Raw genomic sequence first — 27,784 nt, 5'->3', positions numbered from 1 at the left:
AGAGCAGTGGAAACTGCACAATGCCACCATGGCCACCATAGCAGGTGCGCTGCCGCACCTTGTCCCAACCCAACACGAGACCCCCACAGACCAGGAAGTCCCTGCTACAGGCCAAGATACAGACCGGCCAACAACAGCAGCAGCAGCAGCAGCAGCAGCAGCAGCAGCAACTGGACTTGTGCCTCCATCCCAGGACACACAGGAGTCCTGCACCTCAACCCCCTATAGGCCAACACCAGGCACCCAAACGGTCCCTCAGGCCCAGATATGGCACTGGAACACCTGCTAAGACCAAAGCCCCATCTAAGAAGTGACTCTGACAAGAACTGTCCTCCAAGTGTGACACTGAACCACCGTCCACAACGTGCAATAACAATCCCAAAAACTTTAAATAACAGATGGACTTATTACTACTGCCAACAATCGCTGAGACCATGTAGCCAATATGAACATCCACCAGTAGCCCACTCCTATTACTGTAAAAAGCACCATGGCATCCTTGACACCAAATAAAACACCTGTTCACCAATGTAAATGTCCCCTGCCATTATGTTGAATGAAAATGAAGTGTGCATGCAATTGTCTCTGAAATTATTTATTCATATCTTAATAGCAGGAATGGCACCCCACGCATAACATGTGGTTGTGCCAACAGAATTGTCAAACAAGTTGTCCATAATGTCACATGTCCCATGCAAGCCTGGTCACAGTGACAACGTCTATAGACCCAACACCCCCATAGAGGATAAGGCATACTGGCAGTATGCTGCACAGACAGCAACAGCATCAAATAGTACCACTTAGTTACTGGAAGTATAGTTGGATCAGTTGGTTCCTGGAGTGTATATCTTCCCCCTCCTTATCATCACCATCACTCTCATCCCCTCTCTGAGGAAGCTGGTCTGGATATACAGCACCCTTCTCCTCCAAGAGGGGAATAGATTTCTTCACTGCCAGGTTGTGCAGCATGCAGCAGGCCACCACTATTCTACACACCTTTTCAGGCTCATAGGCCAGGGATCCCCAGAGATATAGATGCAACGGAATCTAGCCTTCAGGAGACCTATTGTGCGCTCTATCACCCTCTTAGTACGTCCATGGGCCTCACTGTAATTCCTCTCTGCATCTGTCCTAGGATTCCTCACTGGTGTCAGGAGCCAACGCATGTTGGGGTAGCCAGAATCACCTGAAAAAGGAGGCAAAACAGAACTGTCACTGTCAAACCTCATTTGCAGACAGCCTGGCTGTCTGCTATGTGCCAAAAAGTGTCAGAAACACTTACCTATGATCCATCCTCTGTCCCCTTGTAGTTGTTCCATCATGTGTGGCACACTGCTGTTCCTCAGCACAAATGAATCATGGACTGATCCAGGGAACATGGCATTCACCTGTGAGATGTACTGGTCTGCAGTACACACCAATTGAATGTTCATGGAATTAAAGTTCTTCCTGTGTCTGTACACTTGTTCACTTACTTGGGGGATGAGAGCTGTGTGGGTTCCATCGATGGTACCTATCACATGAGGAATGTTGGCACAGGCACAGAAGTCTGACTTGATGGCAGGGAGGTCAGCACTGTGGGAAAACCTCACATAGCAGGTGTCGTACAAATGCATTCAGGAATCTGGAAAGTATAATGCTAAACATTGGCTGTGAAAAACCTGCACCCATGCCCACTGTCACCTGAAATTAGCATGTGGCCAGGAAATGGAGTGCAGGGAGCACTTGCACTTCAGTAGGGATGGCATGCTGATTCCTATTAGCCGGTCTCAGTGCTGAATAGTAGCACGGTTGAGTCTCTAATAGGTAATGATGTGACGCTCCACCATGGTTCCCAAATCAACAATTGGTCTATACACCGATGGGGCCCTCCCACGCCACATAGGTCTCTGCCTAGGAGGAGTGGAGAACACATGTGATGAACACACATACATCTGACCACAATGTTAAATGTTCAGCACTGCTGGCATACTAGTCGACGGCCTATATGCATAGTAGGATGTTAAACTGGAGTGACATTTCCTCAATGATACATGAGGATTGTTGTGGTGAGTAAATTCATATTTGTAAATGCCTATGGGGGTTGGGGGCAATAGGGCCTGCATGGGGCAAATGAGGAGATAAGAACTGCGTAGTAATGGCCAAAATGTCTGCCCCATGTAATCTAGAAATGTTGTAGTGGAAGTGACCTCATACTGCTAGCGGTTGTCGTGATATTGTGAGACGGTGATCACTGCCGTGCGATCATTTATTGGTTAACACGGTTGTCAATGGGGATTTTTAGCATATTACAATCGCCGCCGGCGGTGAATGTGCACACCGCTGCGGAGCGTACGCCATCTCGTCACCCAAACATCACTTGACTCCCGGATTATGTGCATGCAGGTACTCCACTGAGTGTGCTGCTGTGTCCTGCCTCTGGTCCTGGAAATGGCACGAGAAGCAGGGGAAAGGGCCCCAGCCTTCACCAGCGAGGAACTGGACAAACTCGTGGACAGGGTCCTGCCCTTGTACGCCAAGCTCTACGGTCGACCAAAGGTACAGATGAGTAGGTGGATTGGGGGGCATAGATGTGTGGAATTTTGGTAGATGGCTGTAGACATGTGTGCACGTTTGACACTGTACAGTCGTGGGATTCATGACATACTGCGTGTGCCAGGCCGTGTTATGCTGTTGTAGGTGTCCGTCCCATAGGGGACGTATTTCCAGCTTTATCTAATGGGCATTGTCTGACCTCTGTGTTACTTTTTCTGTGTCCCATATAGGTCAGCGCCCATCAGAAGAGGGGACACTGGCATGCCATCGCCAGGGAGGTGCGGACCCTGGGGGTCTAAAACCGGCGGAGCAACCACTGCAGGAAGCGGTGGGAGGACCTACTGCGCTGGGCGAGGAAGACCTGAGAGGCCAAGCTGAGGAAGTCCTCCCAACGAGGAAGGGGTGCCCCTCGGGCACTGACCCCCATAATGTGCTGCATTCTGGCGGTGGTGTATCCGGACCTGGATTGGCGCTTGAAGGCTGCACAGAAGACACAAGGGGGTGAGTACAGAAACCATTGTATGCCTCGTTGATGGATGTGTGAGTTGGCTGTGGTATGTATGCTGTCTAGTGGCAGGTACTCTGACAGATGTCCTTTCACATAATGGCCCAGTGGGGAGTTGGGTTGTAAGGGTTAGGTCTGCAGTACTTCAGGTCCTTCAGTGATGTAGGAAATGGCTGTAGAGCAGGGTTGTGGCCACGGAGGAGGCTTCTGACCTACCGAGGAACATCTCTGTAGGGCAGACAACCATTATCAATGCCATCCAGGGGCTAGCATCAGAGGATTAGCAGACCAGTGCCTAGCTGGATGGCATTTACGGTGCTGTGTCTGGCCTACAGAGATCTTTTCAGGCTCTGGCCTCCTCTTTTGACAGCAGCCAGTGTCCCTGGTCAATCCGTCCACCCTCCAACCACCTCTACCCCTTCCAGCACCCCACTCCCTTCACCCGTCCCAGGCACAAATTCTGACAGCCATGCACACACCTCAACACACAAGAAGCACACTGCAAAACACAAGCACAACACTTCCCACCACAGGCATACACACAGCCAACATACAAGGGCACACACAACAACATCTAACTCCCCCAGTGTGTCCACCTCTTCCGCCTCCCTGTCTGTCACCTCTACATGTACTGCACCCTCATTCACTGTTGCTGACCCCATTCTTGCAGCCCAGATACCACACCTGCACTCACCACAACGACTTTAGTTGACACATGCAGCACACTCATTAAACTTGCAGATACACAGACAACATACATTTCCACTGGCAGCCTGACTTGTCCCACTGTGTCCACCCCCACTCCTCCCAAGACACTCAAACGCTCCAAGACACCCACCCAACACACATCAACCACACCTCAGCATACTGTACAGTCACCTCCACCCACGTTACGCACACCTACACCTGTCACGACCACTCCCTCTACCTCCATCCCACACCTTCCTCCAGGTCCACCCCGATTGCCCCTAAAACACATTTCCTATCCCGTGTTGACCTATCTGAACCCACTGGCCCACCCCGTCTCTTCCCTAAACGTGCCCACCTCCTTGCCCTGTCCACTCCTCCCACATCACAGCCGGCCCCTGTCCGCCTTTCCCAATCCTGTGCTACCTCACCTGTGAGCAAGAGACCCTGTGCTGGCCCAGGAACATCTGCCGCACCCCAGTCCCAGCCCACTCCACCAGCTTCTAAAACCAGACCCAAGCCCCCTCCACCTCCCAAACGTAAAGTCAAGGCCACCACCTCCCAGTTGTAAGTCCCCACCCCCACCGCCCCCTGCCCCTGTGGTGCCTGGATGCCCCATTGTTGCCCCTATGAGGTGGAGTACCTTTGCACTTGTGGGAGTCAAGTTGGGGCCATTTGGGCCCATCGGACTTCGGAGTACGGACTGCCCATTGGCCTTCTGTTGCTCATGGAGCTTCATTAAAGTTTGTGTGGCCTCTGTTGGTTTTGGCACACTCAGGATCCGTGGTTCATTGATTCTTTGTGTGGGGGTGTTGTGCACATGTGTGTACTTTGGGCAGCTTTAATTTGCCTTGTATCGGGTAAGTACACCTTGCTGTGGGGTGTATGGCTTGTGCTGTTGTGAGGGGATGTGGGTGCGTTGCGGGGTGGGTATGTACCGTGCCCTTTCTTCCCTTGTTTAGTAGGTTGCAGTACTTACCGCTGTCGTCTTCGTCGGCGGTCTCGGTCGTGGAGGTATATGGCAAGAAGCAGGACTGGCATGATTTGAAACTCTCTATCAATGTCTGCTTCGGCGTGTTGTATGTGTCTCCGGTGAGTGTTTCCTTTTATTTTGTTCATTTCTGCCTGGCTTTGCGTGGCGGTGGTTCCCGCCCCAGAACTGACGGCTGTCTAGTGCTTCATTATTTGATTGGCGGGTTGGGTCTTTCCGTCGGCCTGTTGGCGGCCTCTGCCGTCGTTGTCAGTACTCCTCTGCTGATGGTGAGTGGTTTTCAGGCTGCCTGTTTTTCAGGTGGTTCTTTATTCGGCGCTCCAGACCATCTGACTGTTGGCGGTAGTTACCGCCACCGCCGGCGGAGCAGTGTTTACCACCATGTTCATAATGAGGGCCTTTGTCTTTAATGGCTCCATCAAGTCGTTCCCAGACTTGACAGTAATTTGCGATTCCACTCTCCCCACTATGGACATACCACTCTCCCAACTATGGACATACAATCACTGGTCACTCGCCTACTTGTCCTGGGAGTAAGAAGCTGGCTCTCTATATAGTATATCAAAATGAGATAAGTGTGGACAGAGTCTAGAGGTTCCACAGAAGCTTAACAGAAGCTAACGTAGATAATACTAATGCTTTCTTTTCTGGTAGTGTGGTTGAGTAGTTAAGCTGATCAGGGGGTAGTGCAAAGCATTGGTTGTACACACACGGTCAAGAAATGAGGCACACACTTAAAGACTAATGCCCTCATTACGACGCTGGCGGTCGGTGATAAAGTGGCGGTAATACCTCCAACAGGCTGGCAGTAACTACCACCAAATTATGACTGTGGCGGAAAGATCTCGGAAAGACAGCCAATGTACCACCAGGGCGGAAACAACAGGCACCAAGGGGGTAGCCGCCTACAGCAAGGCGGAAGACAAAGTTCCGCCCACCATATTACGACATGCCAAACCACCACCTTTTCTGGGGCTGTACCAATGCCATCAAAAGCCTGGCGGAAACACATCACAGAAGAGAAAGGACTCACCATTGGAGACACAGGGAAGAACCACGCCGCCATGGAATAAGAACTGCAAGTCTTTCCGATGATCTTCTACGTTATGCTCCACCACGAATACCAACGCTGGCGAAGACGACGACGGTGAGCACAGCTGCCTAGCACACAAGGAGGGGGAGAGGAAAACAAGAGTGACACACACACGCACCACACACACACCATACATACAACCTGCTGCACAAGAAAAACAATTTATCCCCGTAAATCGGCTGAATAATGCAAGGACAACAGGAATTGACTAAAGTGATTGTAATAAGATCAACATAAAAAATAATAAGTCGATGTGGCAATGCAACAGATTTGTACAAATGTACAAAAAGGGGATACTGCCCAGTCCACAGTACACAGGAGCCACATGGCCACAGGGCAGAGTCCAAGGCCCCATCGATCCCTGCACCAATATGGAGAGAACACTCCAGGGGCATCAGTTGGTAAAATGCAGGCACCTCAGGGGGAGGAGGGGGGAGGGTACCTCAGCCGGTTGCGGAAACAAGACCACTGGTTCTGGAGGGGGCAACATGCCCTGTGCTTGGTCCTGGGCAGTGTAAGGCCACAGTCTCTCAAGTGAGTGACTTGCCCACTGGTTCTGGAGGGGGCAACATGCCCTGTGCTTGGTCTTGGGGAGTGTAAGGCCACAGTCTCTCTAAGGCCACAGTCTCTCAAGTCGGTGACTTGCCCATTGGGTCCGGAGGGGGCAACATGCCCTGTGCTTGGTCCTAGGGAGTGCAAGGCCACAGTCTCTCAAGTGGGTGACTTGCCGACTGGTTCTGAGGGGGCAACATGCCCTGTGCTTGGACCTGGGGAGTGCAAGGCCAGTCTCTCAAGTGGGTGACTTCCCACTGGTTCTGTAGGGGGCAACATGCCCTGTGCTTGGTCTTGGGGAGTGCAAGGCCACAGTCTCTTAAGTGGGTTACTTACCCACTGGTTCTGGTGGTGGCAGGCCCCACAGCAGTCCATGGAGGCTGGATCAAATGGTGTCCGCCGGCAGTGACTGCTGCACTGTGGTGGTGGTAGTGGGAGGCTCTTGCTCAGCCCCTGCACCCTCCGATGGTTGCACTGTGATGGTGGTAGTGGGAGGCTCCTGCTCAGCCCCTGCACCCTCCAATGGCTGCATTCTTGTGGTGGTAGTGGGAGGCTCCTGCTCAGCCCCTGCACCCTCCAATGGCTGCACTGTGATGGTGGTAGTGGGAGGCTCCTGCTCAGCCCCTGCACCCTCCGATGGCTGCATTCTTGTGGTGGTAGTGGGAGGCTCCTGCTCAGCCCCTGCACCCTCCGATGGCTGCACTGTGGTGGTGGTGGTAGTAGGAGGCTCCTGCTCAGCCCCTGCACTCACTGATGGCTGCACAACCACGGCTTGTGGTGGGGGCTCTGTGACAGCTGCTGGTGCAGGCTCCTTCCCCTTCTTGCTAGCTGGTGCAGGCTCCTTCCCTTCTTGCTGGCTGGTGCCGGCTCCTTCCCCTTTTTTGCTGGCTGGTGCAGCCGCCTTCCCCTTTTTGCTGGTTGGTGCAGGCTCCTTCCCCTTCAGTATTAGTGGCCTGGAATCCTTTCCTCCACAAGTAGGTGCTGATGTAACTAGGCCCGTGGACTGTTTGGCTGAGGTGCTTGGCTGGGATCTTGATACCCTGGACATACGTGCATGACGGTTGGGGGGGGGTGAGAAATGGGAAGAAGTCAATGGTGGAAAGGAAAAGCTTTTTGGGGACATTGAGGCAGGAAGAGGGAGAAGTAATGGGAGTGGAGAATGAGGGAGTGGTTGTTGGAGGTGTTTGTCAGCTGGATTTGGGTGTAGGTGCATGGGTAGTATGCTGTTGTGAGGTGGATGGCTATTGAGTGTCTGAGTGCTTGCCTTTGTGTACTTTAGGGGGGGACAGACATGGTGGGAGAGGACACAGGGGACGTGTGCATGGATGTTGTGGAGGCGTCTGCTAGTGAGGTGTGTGTTCTGCTTGGAGTGGTGATGATGCTAGTAGTGGATGGTGATGTAGTGTATGCAGGTGCGAGTGTGGACGTAACTGGGTGGGAGGAGGAGGAGGGGGAGACAGTGGAACTAGTGGCTGTTGTTGTGTCTGCAACTGAATGGGGTTTGTGTGTTGTGTGAGTGCCTGTGGCATGAAGTGTGGTGCTTGTGTTTGTCTGTGACACTCTTGGGAGTTTTCCTGTGTGCATGCTCGTCTGTCTGTATGCTTGGGATGTGTTGGGGTTAAGGAGAATGGGACTGGGAAGTGGTAGTTGGAGGGGGACAGTTGAAACAGGGACAATGGCTGCCATCAGAGAGGAGGCCAGAGCCTGGATCGATCTCTGTTGGGCCACCAATCCACTGTGAATGCCCTCCAGGAATGCATTAGATTGCTCCATCTGGGCTGCCAGCCCCTGGATGGCATTCACAATGGCTGATTGCCCTACAGAGATGGATCTCAGGAGGTCAATAGCCTCCTCACTCAGGGCAGCAGGGCTCACCGGGGCAGGGCCTGAGGTGCCTGGGGCGAAGGAGATGCCCACCCTCCTGTGTGAACGGGCACGGGCAACTCCCTGAGGGGCTGCTGGGAGAGCGGTGCTGGTACTGGGGTGGCAGCTGTACCTGTAGCTGGGGAGGTCACAGAGGTGTCCCCCACCACCAGGGAGCTCCCATCGTAGGACGTATCAGAGTCTGAATTGTCCCCTCTAGTCTCCGTCGTGGTGCTCCCCTTGCCCTCCGTCCCACTGGTGCCCTCAGCGTTAGTGGACTCTGCCTCCAGGGTCCTGTGGGATGCAGCTCCCTCCGTCGCCGGTGCCTCTGCTCCTCCACCAGATGATCCTAATGCACGTAAGCACAGGGTGACAAAACAAGAAAGGGGGCAGAGAGAGAAAGGATGCACTGGGTCAATGACTGCACCAACACCACCGTTGGCGTACACAGCACCCTCACACAAGGGTACAGGCCTACGCACTATGCATTGCACTACCAGTGATATTGCTAGCCACCAAGGCATGAGAAGGAACACACCCGCCAACTGCAGCACACCTGGGACCCACGCAGCCCTGACCAGTAGTGGATGCTAACAAGCTAGGTAAGCAGTATTTCCCCTTCAGACCCTTAGCCACCAGAGGACCTACGCTGCTATGTTTGGCCCGGCCTAGTGGAACCCACTGACACACCCCTACCACCCAGATACCACTCCTCCAGCCGTTTCCTCAATGATAGCCACTGTAATCACCCCCTTGTGGCTGCTGTGACTCCCTCAAGAGCCCATCCAGCTCAGGATAGGCCACCGCCAGTATGCGGGCCATCATTGGGGTTAGGGTTCGATGGGCACTCCTTCCTCGTTGGGAGGCCATACCCAGCTGGGCTTCTGCTGTCTTCCGTGCCCAGCGTCTCAGGTCCTCCCACCGTTTCCGACCGTGGGTGCTCTGCCTGCCATAGACCCCCAGGGTCCGCACCTGAATTTTATAAAATGAGATATATCCCCAATATGATTGGGGCGATTGACGGAACACATACTGCATTTGTACCCCCGCCAGAATGAACAGGTGTTAAGGAATCGTAAGAGTTTCCACTCTATGAATGTGCAGATGGTGTGCTTGGCGGACCAGTATATCTCCCACATCAATGCTAAGTATCCTGGGTCGGTGCATGATGCCTTTGTCCTAAGGAATAACAGCATCCCAAATGTGATGGGCCAACTACAGAGGCACAGGGTGTGGCTAATAGGTGAGCCCTGGTTACCACCCAGTATATGTTGGTGTATGGGTATGGTGTTGGCCATATGGGATAGTGTGTGGCTAAATGTTGTCCCTCAATATTTGCAGGTGACTCTGGTTCCCTAAACCTATCATGGCTGCTGAGCCCACTGAGGATTGCCAGGACAAGGGCAGAAGAACGTTATAATGAGGCACAAGGGCAAACCAGAAGCACCACTGAAAGGACCTTTGGCCTCCGGAAGGCTAGGTTCCGGTGCCTCCATCTAACAGGTGGATCCCTGTGCTACGCACCCCAGAAGGTCTGCCAGGTAGTAGTAGCATGCTGCATGTTGCACAACCTGGCCCTCAAAAAGCATGTCCCATTTTCTGCAGGAGGAGGAGACTGGAGATGCCCCTGTGGCAGCAGTGGACCCTGTGGACAGTGGGGATGAGGAAGCAGAGGATGAGTATGTGGACAACAGAACATCTGTAATCCGTCAGTACTTCCAATGACACACAGGTGACACAGTGCAACTTTACATTTCAATGACTTTGGTTGTAATATGTGTGGCATTGGCATGCTGGTATTTCCCACTTCTATGCCCACTTACTGTTCCCTCTGGCTATTCATTTTGAAGATGTTGGTGTTTGACATACATTCCTGGTGTGATCACAACAGCCAGCTACAGGTCATTAATTCTATGCTCATTCTATGTACAGTTCATTTGCAATGGTTGTACCTGTTTCAATCAATACATATTTGAAATACATGACATACTCGAAATCGATTTTTATCAATGGGTGTTTACTGAAGTGATAATATATGGGGGAGAATGTGCAATGGGATGGGGTGATGATGGAGGAAAGTCCAGGGTATTGTTCCAGTCTGTTTCTGGCACAGGTGCATTGTCCGTGGGGAGCAATGGCAGTTCAAGGTGGACAGGGTGACTGAGTGGGACACAAAAGGGGGCAATCAGGAGAGTCTAATTTCCTGGCAGGGGTCTTGGCAAGTGTCTCTGGCCTCTGTCTGGATCGTAGGGAACGTTTGCGGGGTGGTTCACCTTCTGCAGGACGAGGGAAGCTGGTGGCCTGTGAGTCATGTGGTGGGGCCTTCTGGCCACTAGTGGCAGCGGAAGTGGATTGCTGTTCAGATGACTGGCTGGTGGCAAGGGCCCGCTGGTGTGACACTGCCTCCCTCATAATGTTGGCCATGTCTGGCAGCTCCCCTGGTATGGCGATCAGGGTGTTGTTGATGGCCTTGCAAGTCCTCCCTGATCCCCTGGTACTGTCCCTCCTGCAGCCTCCTGTTCTCCTGCACGTTGTCTAGGATCTGGCCCATCGTGTCCTGGGAATGTTGATAGGCTCCCAGGATCTCGGAGAGTGCCTCCTGGAGAGTCGGTTCCCTGGTCCTGTCCTCCCCCTGGCACACAACAGTCCTCCCAGTGTCCCTGTTGGCCTGTGCCTCTGTCCCCTGAACGGTGTGTCCACTGCCACTGGCCCCAGGTCCCTGATTGTCTTGTATGCGAGGTGTGGCCTGGGTCCCTGTACAGGTGGGCACACTGCTGATTGACTTGTCCTGGGGACAGAGGTTTAGGGATGCTGGGTGGGTGCTGTAATGCTGGTTTCTGATGGGGGAGGCTCTGTGACTGGGCTTGGGTAACCAACTGTCAGTGGTCCCTGATGGGCCAGGTAGATGTCCAGATCCTGAAGACCAGAGTCACTGTCATCACAGTGGGCCTCTTCAGTTGGGGGACTGGATAGTGCTGGCACTCCCCTCTCCGGTGACATTGGCTGGGGTACCTGTGGGGATGTAAATGTGTTATGGTTAATTTGTATGACATATTGTACATCCCTGGCTTCACCTCTAGGGTTAGTGTTGCCCTGCCAGCTTTTACTTGTGTATGTTGGTGTATGGTGGGATTGTTAGTTGTCTATGCTGTGCATGTTTTAGTGATGAGTGTTCATGCAGGGCTGTGAGGGGTGTCCATGCATTGGTACAGCATGCAGGGCTTGGCATTGGGATTGAAGAAATATGATGGTGGAGTGTTTGGGATGTAGTGGAGTGATAGGCATGACGGTATGTAATGGCATGCAGGTAGGGGGGGTGATAATAGTAGAGATTTGACTTACCAGAGTCCAGTCCTCCTCCCACTCTGGCCAGGCCTTCAGGATGCAGTACTGCCAAGACTTGCTCCTCCCATGGTGTGAGTTGTGGGGGAGCAGGTGGGGTCCACCACCAGTCCTCTGGATAGCGAGCTGGTGTCTTGCTGATATGGAACGTAACTTCCTCCGTAGGTCATTCCACCTCTTCCTGAACGCGTCCCTTGTTCTGGGGTGCTGTCCCACGCGTTGACCCTGTCCACGATTCTCCGACAGAGCTCCATCTTACTGGCTATTGATATCTGCTGCACCTGTGCTCCAAATATCTGTGGCTCTACCCTGACTATTTCCTCCACCATGACCCTTTGTGGTGCCATGGGTGTTATGTGATATGTGTTGGTGTGGGTGTGTTGGGTAATGTGCTGGGGTGTGTGAAGTGGGGTGCGTGAGGGATGTATGGGTGTATGTGGTGTGTGTATGTAGTTGTGTCAGTGGTCTTGGTGTCAGTCTCGTGCCAGTGATTTGCATTCGTAAGGGGTTGTGGGTAATGTGGGTGTGTTTTTTATAGTGGTGTGGGTGTGTATGGGTGTCAGGTGTGTGTTGTTTGAATTGTCCAAAGTGAAGTTGTTTTGCATGTGGGTGTCCATTCTGTGCGCGGCGGTATGTACCGCCAATGGTTTACTGCCGTTGAATGTCCGCCATGGTGATTCGTGGGCGTTGGTCTGCTGACGTAATGGTGTGGGTTTTGATACCGCCACTTTATCACTGACTGTTGGGCTGTCGGATTTGTGTCAGTGGCTGGATTCTGTCGGATTGGTGTGTGTGTGTCATAATATGGTGGACAGCTATCCGCTGCAGCGGCGGTAAGTTGGCGCACGCAGCGTGGTGGTAAGCCAGATTTACTGCCAAGGTCATAATGAGAGCCTAACTCCAGGCCAATGTATTTATATGAAAAAATATATTTGTTACTTTATTTCTAGAACTGAAAGACTCATTGCAGGTAAGTACAGTCGTAAGTATGTATCAAGCATATGTATCAAATGTACTTTAAGTTTAGCAAATAACAGTTTACAGGCAAGTAACACTTTTCACTTTCAAAAGTTGACAGTGCAATTTCCTTAAGTCATTTGGCGGTGGGGGAGTGTTAGTGTGGTTTTGAGGTAAGTGCTCAACTTATAGTTCCAGTCTCCGGGCGTTAGGATATCCACTGGTCAAGGTTCAAGATGACCCCAAACATACACAATTCAATCAACAAAAGAGGGATACTGTTCGTAACCAAGAAAATACTAGAAGACTGTACATATGCGCAGGTCAAGCGGTAAGGGAATTGCTCCCTTAATTCTTGGTACCCTAACACATCCCAAAAAGAAATGTCATGCTTCATCATCGGGATGCTCCTCGTAGGACCGGCACTGCAATGTCCTACGGACCCGCGAAGGGTCACTTTAACAGAGATCTTTTGTTGGTTGCTGTATATTGAAGCCTATAAGTGTGAGGGCGTCCTAAGAGTGTGAGGTCAAATGTGCAAAGCTAAGTGTCGTAGGGTACCAAGAATTACAGGAGCAATTCCCTTACCGAATGACCTGCACGCATGTACAGCATTCTAGTATTTTCTTGGTAAGGAACAGTATCCCTCTTTTGTTGATGGACTATTGCATGGAGCCAGGATACTGCACCTTTTTGCCTGCTATTCCCCATCTCTCTCCCTTTTTGTGTCTAAAACATACACCACCAGTAACACAGGGCCAGCCGGGTGCAGAGGTCAAAGTTGGTGTTAGATTTAGAATGGGTTCCTATGGAGACTGGGGGCACTTGGAAACAGATCTGCTGGCAGGTAAGTACTTGCAACTTCAGAGGGCAGATCTGGGAGGTTTAGGTGAGCACCAGGGAGGGAGAGACCACAGGTTAACACCAAACACACCCCCTCAGCGGCACAGCGGCGGCCAGGTGCAGGGTGTGAAAACAGTGTTGAGCTCCCAATGCTTTTCAATAAGGGGACCCTGGGGGTCACAAAGATGCTGCAGGCTGGGTCCAAGGGGTTGGTTCTGGAAAACCACAGGCTGGACAAGGAGGAGAACCGCCTGCTGACCATTGCTGGACCGTCAGTCATATTTCCCAAGGCCAGGGGGCTGCGGGTGCATGAGTACCTATGGGCATTGGATATATTTGTCCGGTTCTCTTGCAGTCAGGGGGGTCCCTCTGGGTTTAGGCTGCAGGCATCGTCGTGTTGGTCAGGAGGGGTCAACCCAAGGTGGACACAAGGTCAGAATCATCTGGGGGCCTGCTCTGTGCTGGTGGGCCGCCGGGACTCGGGCCATAGGCGTCAGGTGCAGAGTGGGCAGGACTCGCGGATACAGGGTGGTTCTGGAGTCCTTCTCAGAGTTTCTTGTTGACAGGGGCGCTGTCCTCAGGAGTTCTTGTTCCTCTGGTGGACAGGCAGTCCTCTAGGAGTTTGTAGAGGTTGCTGGTCCTGCAGAATGCGTCGTCTTTTTGTAGCAGGGCTTCTGAATCTACAGACAGGCCAGTAGGGCTGGGGTCAAGTCAGTTGGTGTCTGGAGTCTTCTCTGCCTGGGTCGGCTTAGCAGCCCTTCTTCTTGGTTCTTTCTTCTTGTGGTCTCCAGGAATCTGGTGATCTAGGTTCAAGTGTGCGTTAAATCCTAGATTAAGGGGTTCCAGGGGTCAGAGGGCAGTAGCCAATGGCTACTGTCCTTGAGGGCGGCTACACCCTTCCTGTGTCCACTCCCTTTGGGGAGGGGGCACATTCCAAACCCCATTGGTCCCTGTCCTCCAAACCAAGATAAAGGATTCTACAGGGAGGGGGTCACTTCAGCTCTCGACACCACAGAGGTGGTCCTAGCTGGAGTGGTCACTCCTCCCTGTTTCACCTAGTTTTCCCACTGGACTTGCCACCAAAATTGGGGCTTCGTTTTGGGGGGGGGGGAGGGGGAGACATCTCCACTAGCTGGAGTGCCCTGCAGCACTGTAACAGGAGGCCCGAGCCTTTGAGGCTCACTGCCAAGTTTTACAGTTCCTGCAGGGGGATGTGTGAAGCACCTACACCCAGAGCAGGCTTTGTTTCTGACTCCAGAGAGCACAAAGGTTCTCACCCCATGGGGTCAGAAACTTGCCTTTTAGTGGCAGGCTGGTACAGACTAGTCAGCCTTACACTAAAGGGTTGGTTAATATACAGGGTGCATATCTAAGACACCCTCTGGGTGCATTGTACAATAAATCCAACACTGGCATCCTGTGGGTTTACTGTGCTGAGAAGTTTGATACCAAACTTCCCAGCCTTTAGTGAAGCCATCATGGAACTGTGGAGTTTGTTATGACAAACTTCCAGCCCATGTACTCAATATGGCAACCCTGCACTTACAATGTCTAAGAATTGACTTAGACATTGTAGAGGCATATTGCTCATGCACCTATGCCCTCACCTGTTGTATAGCGCACCCTGCCTTAGGGCTGTAAGGCCTGCTAGAGGGGTGACTTACCTATGCTACAGGCAGTGGTTGGTGCGCATGGCATTCTGAGAGGGATGCAGTCGACTTTACCCTTTTCTCCCCACCAGCACACACAATCTGCAATGGCAGCGTGAATGCGCTCGGTGAGGAGTCTCTTAGGGTGGCACAATACATGGCGCAGCCCTTAAGGACCCTCCCTGGTCACAGGGCCCTTGGTACCACTGGTACCTTTTACAAGGGACTTAGCTGTGTGCCAATTGTGGGAACAATGGTACAATTTAGGGAAGGAACATTGATGCTGGGGCCTGGTTAGCAGCATCCCAGCACACTCTCAGTCAAGTCAGCATCAATGTCAGGCAAAATGCGTGTGTGTGTGTGGGGGAGGCAGTTTCTTACACTAAGGAACACACATATTGTTCCAACACTTAAGAGGAGTGAGAAGTTTTTATAGGAGTAGCCCTCAGCTCTCCAAACTAGTATCAAAATACACATACAGGAGAGTCTCTCCACTCTCTTAAAAGTTATCAATCTTCTGTGAGACCCATGACTTTCCGTGCATATCTCAAGAAAGAGGGTGCAGGTCACACCAAGGTAAATCTGTGCTCCTGCCACATATCCTGGATATATTAATTGGGTTCTCACCGAGAGATACCACTTGTGGCCTGCTTCATCATCGGACCCACACCGCCTAATGTTGGTGGACTCAACATGTTTGTAAGCGGAGCATGTTTTGAGGGAAGAAAGTAGGTGAATAGGTAAAATGGTTAAAATTGCCTCAGAGATGCCTCACCAGTGATTTCTTTAATAAGCAAGGCCTAGGGCAGGATTAAAAACAATTAGACGCCATCAGGATATAAAGGTCCTGGCCATCACTGATATGGTTGACGTGTTTCAGCCATCTAAATGCCCATAAAGGTTCAATCAGCTTTCTTCAGGACCAAGTTTCACATTTATTCAAATCCCTACGTGATAGGTTTGCACATTCTACCTTGTAATTTATCAAGATGCAGGGGAAACCGAACAGGTAATGGCCTGACGTGTACCCTTGATGAATGTTTTACTACAGGGACCACCCCTTGCAATTCCCTATGATGCCTCTGAATAGATAGGGCATCCATAGCCATACCAAGGAAAGGGTCCTAAGTAGGGTCTGTAAGAGGTGCATGCATGCCTCCAAACATAAATTCTATGACTGCATAAATTACAAGGTTGAATGTGCAAACCTATCACGTAGGGATTTGTACTTTAATGGGCTGCAATATAGTCGATATTTTATAGAATGTGAGTGGCTGAAGGTCTTCTTGTCGCAGGTTTGGAACCACATGAGGAAGGACCTCCGGGTAGACAGGCCTTTGACAGAGTGGCTAGTGCTCCTGCACAATATATCTGAACTTCCTTCAGTGACCCAACTTGTTAATAGATGGCTCTCCACTGCCCTAAGGGTGGCTATATTGGCGATTTTGAGACTCTGGAGATCAGCTCTGACTCACACAGAGACCTGTTTGGACAACGTGTCTGAGATGCTGTGCTTTGAACTCCTTATTTCTAAGCTAAATGACAAACTGCTGATATATGAAGAGGTTTGGGGATCTTTTCTTAAAAACTGAAGACACATACACACCCATATACCTAGAGTGCCTATTGTGTACCTCGTTGTGCTTCATGTTCCACGTAGACCCCAATGTTCCATTCCCAGGCCCTGTTCTCCCGAGGCTCCCCAGACTTCGTTCCCTATTATTGTTTGCCCTTGTTAATGGGGGTTGCTTGGTTTTTATCCAGCAGGAATAGGTCACTGTGACTTGGCTTGGAAGGCATTGGGAATAGAAGGCCATCTCCCACGGTGGGGGAGAGACTAGGGCAGTGTCTAGGGAGGTGTTCTGGTCACTGGCAACCACAAGATCAACATAGCAGGTGTTCTCAGGATCTTCTAAACAATGGTAACCATAAGAGTCTACAGACCCCTTCCAACCATCACCCAGTCCAGGCCTATCATAGGAATACAGCACTGGCTCTAACATAGGGAGTGTGTCCCCGATCAGCACTGGAGACTGTGTCAGACTACGCCCATTCGGCTTGCTTCAGAGTCCGAAATGATGAAGGGGGCAGCGGTGGCACCGGGGGCTGTGGCACTGGAACACGCACTAGGGAAGGTTGAGGTCGCTTGACCGGTGCCATTTTGCATCTTTCACTGTGTCCCTAGGGCCTGACTGATGCAGAGGGGAAAGCGTGTCGGCAAAAAGACACCAGGGACTACCTCACGGAACCAAGAATGTTCCAGAGACATTGGGCCGGCTAAAGAGGAGGTGCATGGCCTCATAAAATTATTTAAGCGGGGCATCCGTCACTCTGGCTCACAGAATTTCAGGGAGTTGAGGAGATGGCCCAGGCACAGGCTCTACTACAGAGCTAGGCCTGGAGTGCCAATGGCCCCACAAACCATTCAAAGACTTGTGCAGCTAAGTTAAAGATCTCTTAGACAACTTCTTTGGGACTTACTCACCTTTTCCGATTAACTGAAGTGGGACGATTGTCGGGTAGGGCTCCATAAACTATCTTGGGACGTTCCTTGGGACCAAGATCTGTGACTTTGTGGGTTTGACTGGCATTGGGACCGCTCCCTCAGTGCATCTGGTCGCATGGCACGGCAATCCTCACATATATTGGCGTCATGGTCGCACCCCAAACACCGAAGGCAATTCCAAATATGGGTCAATCATCAACATTTGGCGGTTACAGGTACCACATGATTTAAAACCTGCCTTTCTGGTGGACATCCTCAGACCAGGAGACAAAGAGCCTGATTAAGATCTTGGTGTGTGTTTGCCTGCTAGTTGAAACCGGTTCCTTAGATACCCGGCGCCTTTAGAATTAAGAATTTCCAGCCTTTCCTGCAAAACAGAATGTGACACCGTGATGAAAACCACTGAAGAATCTAACACCAGCATCACCATAGAATTTACATCACGGTTAGTTTTGATAAATTCTGAGACTTCAAGAAGAGCCGTTTAAGTGCTATAACCTGGCCTGAAATCAGATTGAGAAACATGGAGTATATGATTGCTCTCCAAAAAGGCAGACAACTGCTTGTTGACATTTCTTATCACCAACTTTGCCATGGAAGAGAGCAGTGAAATGAGTCTGAAGTTACTCACTATAGAGTCGTCCGCTGTGTGCTTTTTTCAGCAAAGGGAGTAAGAAAGCCTTCTTACAATTCAACTGTAGAAATGAGTCATCCAGTAGAGCTTTAACAACTGGGTTGACCACCAATGTCGCTAGCTTAAAAACGGTCAGAGGACAGGAGTCAGATGTGGAGCCTGACTTACAACTGGCCAGATCCATGGCTGATTCTTCAAGTGAGATTGGGGCAAAACGTAACAGAAAAGGGCCAGAAGTCAAGAAAGGACAATGGTCAGTTGCAGTTGAAGGGGACTGACTAAAGGTGTTCTAAGTGGTTTGAATTTTCTCATAAAAGAAATTGGATATATCATCACACAATTGTGAGGAAGGAAACAGCGTATTTATGCAAGCTAAAGGAGTCAGAAATTTACTAACCACTTTAAACAGTTCTCGAGGAGCATTATCTGGTTTTGAGAGGTTCCGCGCCTGTCAAATATCTCTATGATATTCCTTAAGGCCAGACTGGTAACAGTTTATTGGCATCATCATCATAATTAATTCTCCAAGTCCTTTCCCGGTTTTTGCAGCTAGATTTCTGTAATTTAAGAGCATTGAGAACCAGGGAGCAGAAGGCCTTGTTCGATTCGAATGAGATCACGTCCTGATCTAATCAGAGCTTGTCAGGTTCATTGAAGAAGACTGTAGGGCTTCTATCAAGATCGAGTCGGCAACTTTGTGCCAGGGACTAGACAATGATTTGATTGAACATGGGGCAACTACAGAAGATGGTAACAGTATCTCAAATGGAATTACCCCATGGTCTGACCACACCACGAAAACCACAGGTTGAATCTTAAAAAGAAGGGGATTGGCTAAAATCAAATCAACGGTATGGCCGTCAGTGTGCATACGGACTAACTAGCTGTTCAAGGGTAAAGCCTTCAAGAGTATTAACAAACTACTGAGCCAATTTATTAAGAGGATTGTCCACATGAAAATTTGATCTTCTAAGCGATAATAATTGGGATGTGTTATTTCTTACTGAGAAATAGTTAAAAGCTAGTTCGGCGGCTGATATTGCCTTGGCTATTCCCCATGGGTTTTCTACTAAACATTTTGATTGCAACAACAAATCTGGAGGCAGGATTGCAATTATACACCGCTCCTCGCTGCACTGTTCTGTAAATCTAACTAACATAGGTGATATTGAGGGTATGTCATTTTAAATTACTGTATCTCCGACCTTTTCGGTGTCAGGTGGCTTGATTGATCACCCTCCTGATGCAACCCCCACTTCTTTAGAAAGTTTAACAGATACCCTGGGACAACTATGCACTTCCTATGCTAAACTGATAATCTTGGGAGATTTTAATTTCTCTACAGTACTCTAATAAGATGAGGGAATGTTCCTAAGACTCTTCCAATTGTCCTTGTGAATGCAATTGACTACCAATAGATTGGGGGAGATGATCTATTGTCTCTCCTTACAATACAGTTTTTAAAAGACCCAAGTCCAGGGTGTGGTCATGACCAGAAGAAAATGATTCACTCACAGATTTGGAAAACATTTCTGAATTTCAGAGTTATGAGGTAACACACAACTAAAACAAATGAAGCTCAGGTAAGCTTTTATTCAGAGAACAGCTCAGAACAAGCCTGTTATACACACGTACTTCTCGGAAGGTGGGACAGCTCAGACTGGGCCAGAAAATACACATATGTGGCTCACAGTGTCAAAGCAGTTCAGATAGCTAATTAACCATAAACTATTTCACAGGGAGACGTATAGTAAGTCTCCACTGGCCAGAGGAGGACATTTAACAGAAGCTCAACATAGGAACGTGGCTATTGTATCTTTTGTAACTGAAAAACATATGAGGGGGCAGGTGAGGCTGAGTAATGGCGGAAATAAGATGGCTAGATTTTTGTTCACAGATCAGAATTCACTCAGGATCTGCTAGGTTGAGTTATGAAGCTCCAGGTTGAGACGCAATACATTTTTTCCTCCAGATTCTCACAAATGTACCAAGCCCTTCTCACCTATCAACACAAAATGTGGATATTTACTGGAAAAGTTGGGTTGTCGTTTGAATGTCTGTTTCTGAAGCTCCTTGCAGGCAGTGGTATTGTCCATTTTCCTGCATTTCCCCTTTGACTACTTACATCTTCCTTAAAACGGTAATGCTGTGGTGCAAGGACTACTTAACTGAGATTATAGACTAGAAGCACAGCCTGCAGTATTTGAGTTGCCAAAGTGGGACTAAAATTAGGGAAGTAGGGGCAGTGCTCACCTACTAGGATGTTACCTCCTTTCAAGTTCTATTGGGTGACAAATTATCCTGTACTGATCCCTTCTGCACTAGTGGGGCTGCACTTCACACAACCACAAGATGCAGCAGGTTCACCCTCCCCCACGTCCATTTTTATTAGCATTTGGTTACATCTTGACATTCTTTGTTGCTTATGTTCTGCCTCAGACCTTACATCACACAGGATTAGTGGGGATTAATAGCCCAATTAAACAAGTGAAAACAAGAAGAGAGGTGGCTTCCGCTGTCATGGAACATGCAATATTTGCCCGACAACACATACTGTCACACTCACTCATTTTTTTTACCTCCCCACGGATGAGAAAGAGAAATGCTCAACTTACTGCCTTTATATGTACATGCAAGAGAGCATCTGAAACAGCAAGAGTTTCGCTGGAGTTGGTGGGAGCTAACATTGCTAATGCCCCTTGATTTTTCTGCTCCTCTCCTCCGAGCACAGCATTAAGAGGACAAGGATATGGCAGGCACCAAATGCGACCCCATCTCCCACCTAGCCATCTGTTGCGTAGCCTAAGGAAAGCATCAGGCAGCTACGTTATGCTGCAGGGTGTCACAACACCAACCACATTTCTCGAACTTAGAACGAGTGCTGTGTTGCATTGTGTGGTTATCGAACAGTGGTTTGTATAGCATGCATTCTGCCATTAAGTGCTGTCAGAGGTTTAATTCCAACACTCCCTATTCTCTTGTGTTATACCATAGTGCTATTCCACCACATAGTATTATGGGGGTTATTCTAACTTTGGAGGAGGTGTTAATCCGTCCCAAAAGTGACGGAAAAGTGACGGATTTACCACCAGCCGTATTACGAGTCCATTATATCCTATGGAACTCGTAATACGGCTGGTGGTATATCCGTCACTTTACCGTCACTTTTGGGACGGATTAACACTCCTCCAAAGTTAGAATAACCCCCTATGTCTTTAAAATTGGCCCACAGTGGTTTTAATTACAATCTCAAACTTGTCCTCCAGACGTTTCTTCAGCCTTATTGGAGAAAAGCTTTGAAAGATCTCTGAAATTCTCCATGAAGAACAAGTTTCTTACCTTAAGTAGCACCTTATCTGGTAGAGACTTTATCAAGCCACACATTTCTTACTTTAGAATAATCCCCAGGCATCAGACTGATGCTGTAAACTTTTCATGTGCCCCTGTGCACCAGTAAGTGTCGTCGTCCAGCTCTGTGTGGCGCTGTCTGTGCTGGAAGTGCTGTGTGCAGTATCTATATAGGCACCACTCTAGAGTGTTGGCTTCAGTTTCTTTTCACAACGTTCCACACCAGAAGCATAGTCACAAAGAACTCCGATTACTGGTACGTCAAACTAGGGCTCTTAAAAGGGAAACAGCCCATCTCAGCGGACCTGACTGCAGTAGTGCTTCGCACAAGTGTGCAGGGAAGCCCACATTGCTGCCTGACAGATAACAAGGACGGGCACTCTGCAAGATAACAGTGGTCACAGCCTTGGCACTGGTAGAATGAGCTCAAAAACATTAGGAGGTTTCATTTTTGGACAATACATACCTGATTTTGATGCAAAACACTATTCATCATGAGATGGTCCATTTCTGCATCACCTTTCCTTTTTGGCTCCAATGGACCCCACAAAGAGTTCATCACACACCTGGAACTCTTTTGTCCGATCCAGGTAGTATGACAATGCTCTTTTTGGGTCCAGGCGATGGAGTCTCTCCTTTTCTTTAGAGGGGTGAGATAGAGCGTAAACCATAAGCATGGTGATGGAATGGCCTACATGAAAAACAGTGACCACCTTCTGAAGGAAGGGTGACCTAGTCAGAAGAATCAGCTTGTCTGGGAAGATGTTAAGGTATGGAGGCTGACACAACAAAGCCTGTAGCTCACTGACCCACCAGGCTGATGTTATTGTTAACAGAAAGGGTATTTTCATAGTAAGGATCCTGATAGGACAAATTTGTAATGACACAAAAGGAGCGCACATCAGAAAAGTTAGGACTACATTGAGCTCCCACTGCACCATAATAAAGAGTGAAGATGGGAGTATGTGTTGGAAACCTTTCAAAAACCTTTGTACAACAGGGGACTTGAATAGGAACTGCTGACCTGGCAACTGCAGAAATGCAGAGATGGCAGAAAGAAAGCCTTTAAGGTCCTTTAAGGTGCCCAAAGCAGAGCCCTGTTTGGCTAGAGTAAGAATAAACAAAAGGGTCTGGGAAAGTGCTACATATAGGGGGTCAACTTGTTTATCTGTACACCATGCCAAAAACATTCCCTACCGGCAGGCGTATACCGTCATGAAGGAGAGACCCCTGGCTGTCAGGATAACACTGCAGACTTAGGGCAAAAGACTGAATAGTCAACTGTTGCTGCTCAATCTCCACACATGAAGGTGAAGTGTTGTCAGGTTAGGGTGCAGAACCCTGCCCTGTTGCTTCAACAGAAGACCTTCCCAAACAGGCAGCCTGATTGGAGGGTCCATGCTCATATTTAACAGCTCAGAATACCAGACTCTCTGTGCCCAATCTGGAGCCACCAGAATGACTTGGGCCCGGTCGTTCCTGGTCTTCTTGAGAACTCTAGGCAGAAGTGGTATGGTGAAAAGATGTACAGGAGTCCCGAGTTCCACTCGAGACAAAAAGCATCTCCAAGCGAGACCGGTATTAAAACGACAAAGTGCAAAACTGCTGACAATGCACGTTCTCAATGGAGGCAAACAGATCTATATCATCACTAAAGGTGTGGGGTAGTGGGAACTGAGGGTGGGCCTGGATCGATTCCCTCAGTATACCGTGTTAGAATCGCGTTAGATTCTAAAGTGGGGAAGTTATAGTGGGAAAATATCCAAGTAAGAGGGTGCTATGTAGTTCTACAGGTGGAAGGGGGAGTTCCCTTACGGACTAGGTGGTCTCACACACATAATAGTGTCTTGCTTCATCATTTGACCACCTAGCCCCACCCAAGTAAGATGATACTACTTGGGCGGACTCAACCTCTTGGTTAAAAGAACCAGAGGGAGTGCTGAAATTAGGCTTACTAGATAATTACCGAGATCCAGATGGGGTGAAAAATAAAATTACCGAGCAAGTCACCGATTGCTGCTGCTAGTTTTAATGGGGGTGTATGCTGGTAAGGTTAAGAACATGGGGGAACAGGAGGCTCGTTAGAGAATAATGTCTCTTAGAGTCTAAAAAGGAATACGTATGACCAACATGTTTCTGCCCTCACTAAGTGCTGGTGGGTCAGGGGCATTCGTCAGGCTCTCCCCATTCTTGTAAAAGACATTGCACCACCTCCGGATGGAGATGCCATTCGTAATCTGCTGAGCATCAACGGCTGAGTATGTCTGCCGTGGCTTTCAGGGTATACCCAACGGCCATGTCCAAAGGCCTTCAATGCCACCTGGATCGCGTGGAGCTCCAACAGACTGATATGGAGTCTGAATTCCACTGGAGACCAGATACCTCTGACCTCTCTCAGATGGCTGCCTATCCCAGAAGTGATACATCTGTCACCACAGTCAACTATGGGTGGGGAAGGGAGAGGGGCCTGCCAATGACCAAAGCGCAGTTCGTTAGCTGCCACTGCAGTTCTTTTGTGGTTCCCTCCAAGATCTGGACCATGTTGGAGATATTCTCCTGATGCTCTACCCACTAGATCTTCAAGCCCCACTGCAGAGCCCTCATAAGTAAGTGGGCATCTGTCACCAGAAGGATGCAGGACACCATGAGTCCAAGAGCCTCAGAGTCAGTCTCACTGAAATCAAGGATAGGAGCTGAAACATCAGTATCAGAGTCTGAATATCCTAGACTCATCGCTTGAAGGAGAGGCCCAAAACTGTACTGTTCATAACAGCTCCAATGAAAAAGCGTCAGAGATAGTCAAGTGTGACTATGGCACGTTGATAGTTAACCCCAACAAGTGTAGAAGGTTTGCCGTAGTCCAGGAGTGGGAGACGACTGCCTGGGATGAGCCTACCTTCAACAGCTAATCGCCAAGGCAGGAAAGATTGAAATTCCTAACCTCTGCAGATGAGATGTAACCACCACCATCACTTTTGTGAACACCTGTGGAGCGCTAGAAAGGCAGAAGGGAAGCATGGCAAACTGAAAGTGCTCTTGACCTACTGTGAACAGCAGTTAGCGCTTGTGGGCAGGCAGGATGGAGATGTGAAAAATAAGTCCCCTTCAAGTCCAGCGATACCATCCAGTTTCCTTGGTCCAAGGCACTAGCACTTGTGCAAGCATTTTGAAATTCTCCTTTTCAGGAAGAGATTGAGATGGTACAGGTCTAAATAGGACAAAGTCTTCTGTTCTTCTTGGGCACCAGGAAGTAGCTGGGATAGCAGCCACAACATACTTCTGATGCCGGCACCTTTTCTACAGCTCCTTGCCCAATACAGCTAACACTTCCTGACAAAGCAAGGAGAGATGATCTTGTCAGTTTGCCCTAAGTAGATGGCATGGCTGGGGAAGTGATCACAAAGGGGAGGGAGTAGCTCCTTAGGAGGAGCTGCAAAACCCAATTGTCTGATGTTATAGACCACCAATGCAGCAGGTGATGGCATATCCTGCTTCCCCCACTGGATGCCCATGATGGTTGGAGGGCATACTAAAGGAGTTTGGAATCTGCAGCTGCTGGGATGGGAGGGGGATAGGTGGGAAGGGGGTGACATGGCCCTTAGCTCAGCACCATACAGAACCCCCCCTCTAGCTTGGCTTTTGTAGGTTTCTAGCACTGGTGTAATGGGGAAACTAGATGATCTGGCAGCAAAGATGCCCACTGTCTTTTGTTTTAGGGACATGGTACACTTTAGCAGCTGGGCTGTCCGTTTGTGGGAATTCTCAAGTCTAGCTCCCCAATATTTAAAGTCTGTTACCCGTTTGAGAATCTCATCATTTAACAATATGCTTTTCTTCAATCTATGATTTGAGTCACCAAAAACCATGTATTTGGTTTTGGTGCTATTTATTTGAAGACCATGAGCCCTACACAAACCCCAAAATTTCTCCAGGAGCCTGAATAGTCCAGAGGTTTGAGATAATAATAGTGTCATCAGCAAATAGTAAGCATGGTGTCTCTGTCCCACCCAGTTTGGGGGCATAGTTTTCACAATCATATAAGTAGGGGATACAGGTGCTTATAAAAAGTAGAAAAGGTGTGGGGGCCAACACACAACCCTGTGTGACATCTTTCTGTATGGGGAACTCTCCCGATAGTTCTCTGTCCATTCTCCACCTTATTCTGGCAAAACTCTCAGAACGCAGATGCCGGATGAGATTTAACAGAGGCCCAGGAATACCAGTTTTACCCAAGATCTCCCCTAGTTTGAGCCTGGGAACCAAGTCAAAAGCAGACTTAAGTTCTACAAAGGTGACAAACGACCTCCCAGCGTCCAGATCCACCGTCTTCCACTTAATTGTAAGAAATCTGAAGATCTGGTCCACTGTGGCCGTCTTCGGCCTAAAGCCCGGCTGCAAATGACTTAGGACATCGTTCTCCTCTATCCAATCCCTGAGCCTACCTAAGACTTGGTGGGAGAATATTTTCTGCAGGTTTTCTAGGAGACTAATCGGTCTGTAATTGCCCAGGACTGACTTGTCTCCTTTCTTGTAAATAGGAACAATTATTGCGCCTTTCCAACAGTGGGGGAAATTGCTATCCTCCAAGATGGCATTTGACACGCCGTTTATATGGGGGCCCCAGAGTTTCAGGTCAGACTTGTACAGGTCAGATAGTATCCTGTCTAGCCCAGGAGCATTCCCAAGTTTTTGAGCCATGATGGCTACCTCAGTTTCACTTATGGTAAACTGAGTGATTACATCTGCCCATTCAATTTCGCTCATGTCTAAGCTCTCTATACCCGGTTGGAAAGTGGACTCCTGACTATAGAGTTCAGTGAAGTGAAGAGTCTAGTTTTCTGCAGAAATGTGGCAGTCAGGACTTGAACTTTCATTGCGCCATCTTTGGGGAACCAGGGACCAAAACCGCTTCGTGTTGTTAACCTTGGCTGCTATAAACAATTCCTGAAAATGTGGCCTCCTTCCACTGCGCCTTGTTTTCAAATTGCTTCCAAAAGTCTACACTTGACCTTTTTGCAAGTATTATCAACCCATCTGCTGTGATTGCCCGCTTTGAGCTTTTTGCTTCCTTTGACATCTCTGGTAAAAAGAGCTTTCAGAGAAGCAAACAGCTCAGCATGTTTTGCCATGATCTGTGTTGACGAATATGCGTTAGATGTGTGGGCTGGTAGTTGATTGGAGACTAAGTTGTGCATTCTAGCCACTAGAGCATCTGAGTTCCTAAACGTTTCCCATCTTAATGTACACTGGTTACTTGCCACCTCTAAGGGAGTCCTGACCTCTTGCTCTCGTCGATTGGGCCCGTTGTCAGAGAACCACCTCTCCCACTCTATCATGAGGGGAGGAATGGTCACTGTTACGTTGCTCTCCCACCCTGAGATCCTTGATCTCCTGCCAGATCCTTACGTCTATAAGCAAGTAATCCATAACCTGCAGCACCCTGGTACTAGACTTAAGCTGTTTCCTCATCATGCAAAAGGGTGGAATTCCCCATATGGCGTCCTATTCCTGCGTTAACTCAGGAAAAAGGGAGTTAGGCTCTAGAACCACATTAAAATCTCCAGCTATGATGGCAAAATGTGAGGGAAGCAATTCTGCCACAAGAGCACTTAACAGGCTGATGGTTTTTGTGGTTTGACTAAGAGGACCTGGTCTATTGTAGAGGTTAACACACAGGAGCAGGGGTCCCTATTTTAGCTTGATTGAGACTGCCAGGATGTCAGCTGATTCAACATGGATTTTCCTCACTTCTCCCACTGGGGACATTTTTATCCACCTAATGAGACCTCCTCCTGCCCTCCCTGCAGATGAAGGGCTAGCCTCCTTACAAAATGAGATATACCCCTGCCTATACACATTTGTGGTATCCCATGTTTCCTGGAATAAGGAAAATACTAAAAGTGTCAATAAACAAACCCCCCCTTAGCATCATCAATCTTGTTCCGTATGCCCTCTGAGTTCCATGTAACTAGTGCCGGCTGGAGGAACCTAGTTCCTGCGAACATATTATAGGAGGCCTTGGAGCTAGGTGTTGTGTTCGATCTTCTAATATTGTCTGCTATGTTGGGACTCCCATCCTATTCGTGTCCCCTCCCCCCAAATATTCCATTCAGGGAACCCTTTTATTCCATTTGCCAGCTACCGCCCTCGGGCAATGGGATAATGTTTAGGGGGCTGCTGCTTCTCATAGTCAATCAATGTCCGAGAGACCATCACCTTGCATTTTCCTCGGCGATCTCTGCTTTTTGTCCAGGTTTGCACGCTCCCTGCTGGTAGTGC

Source organism: Pleurodeles waltl, chromosome 12 (genome assembly GCF_031143425.1).
Source record: "Pleurodeles waltl isolate 20211129_DDA chromosome 12, aPleWal1.hap1.20221129, whole genome shotgun sequence".
Taxonomy (NCBI): Eukaryota; Metazoa; Chordata; class Amphibia; order Caudata; family Salamandridae; genus Pleurodeles; species Pleurodeles waltl.
This window is presented reverse-complemented; position numbering follows the sequence as displayed.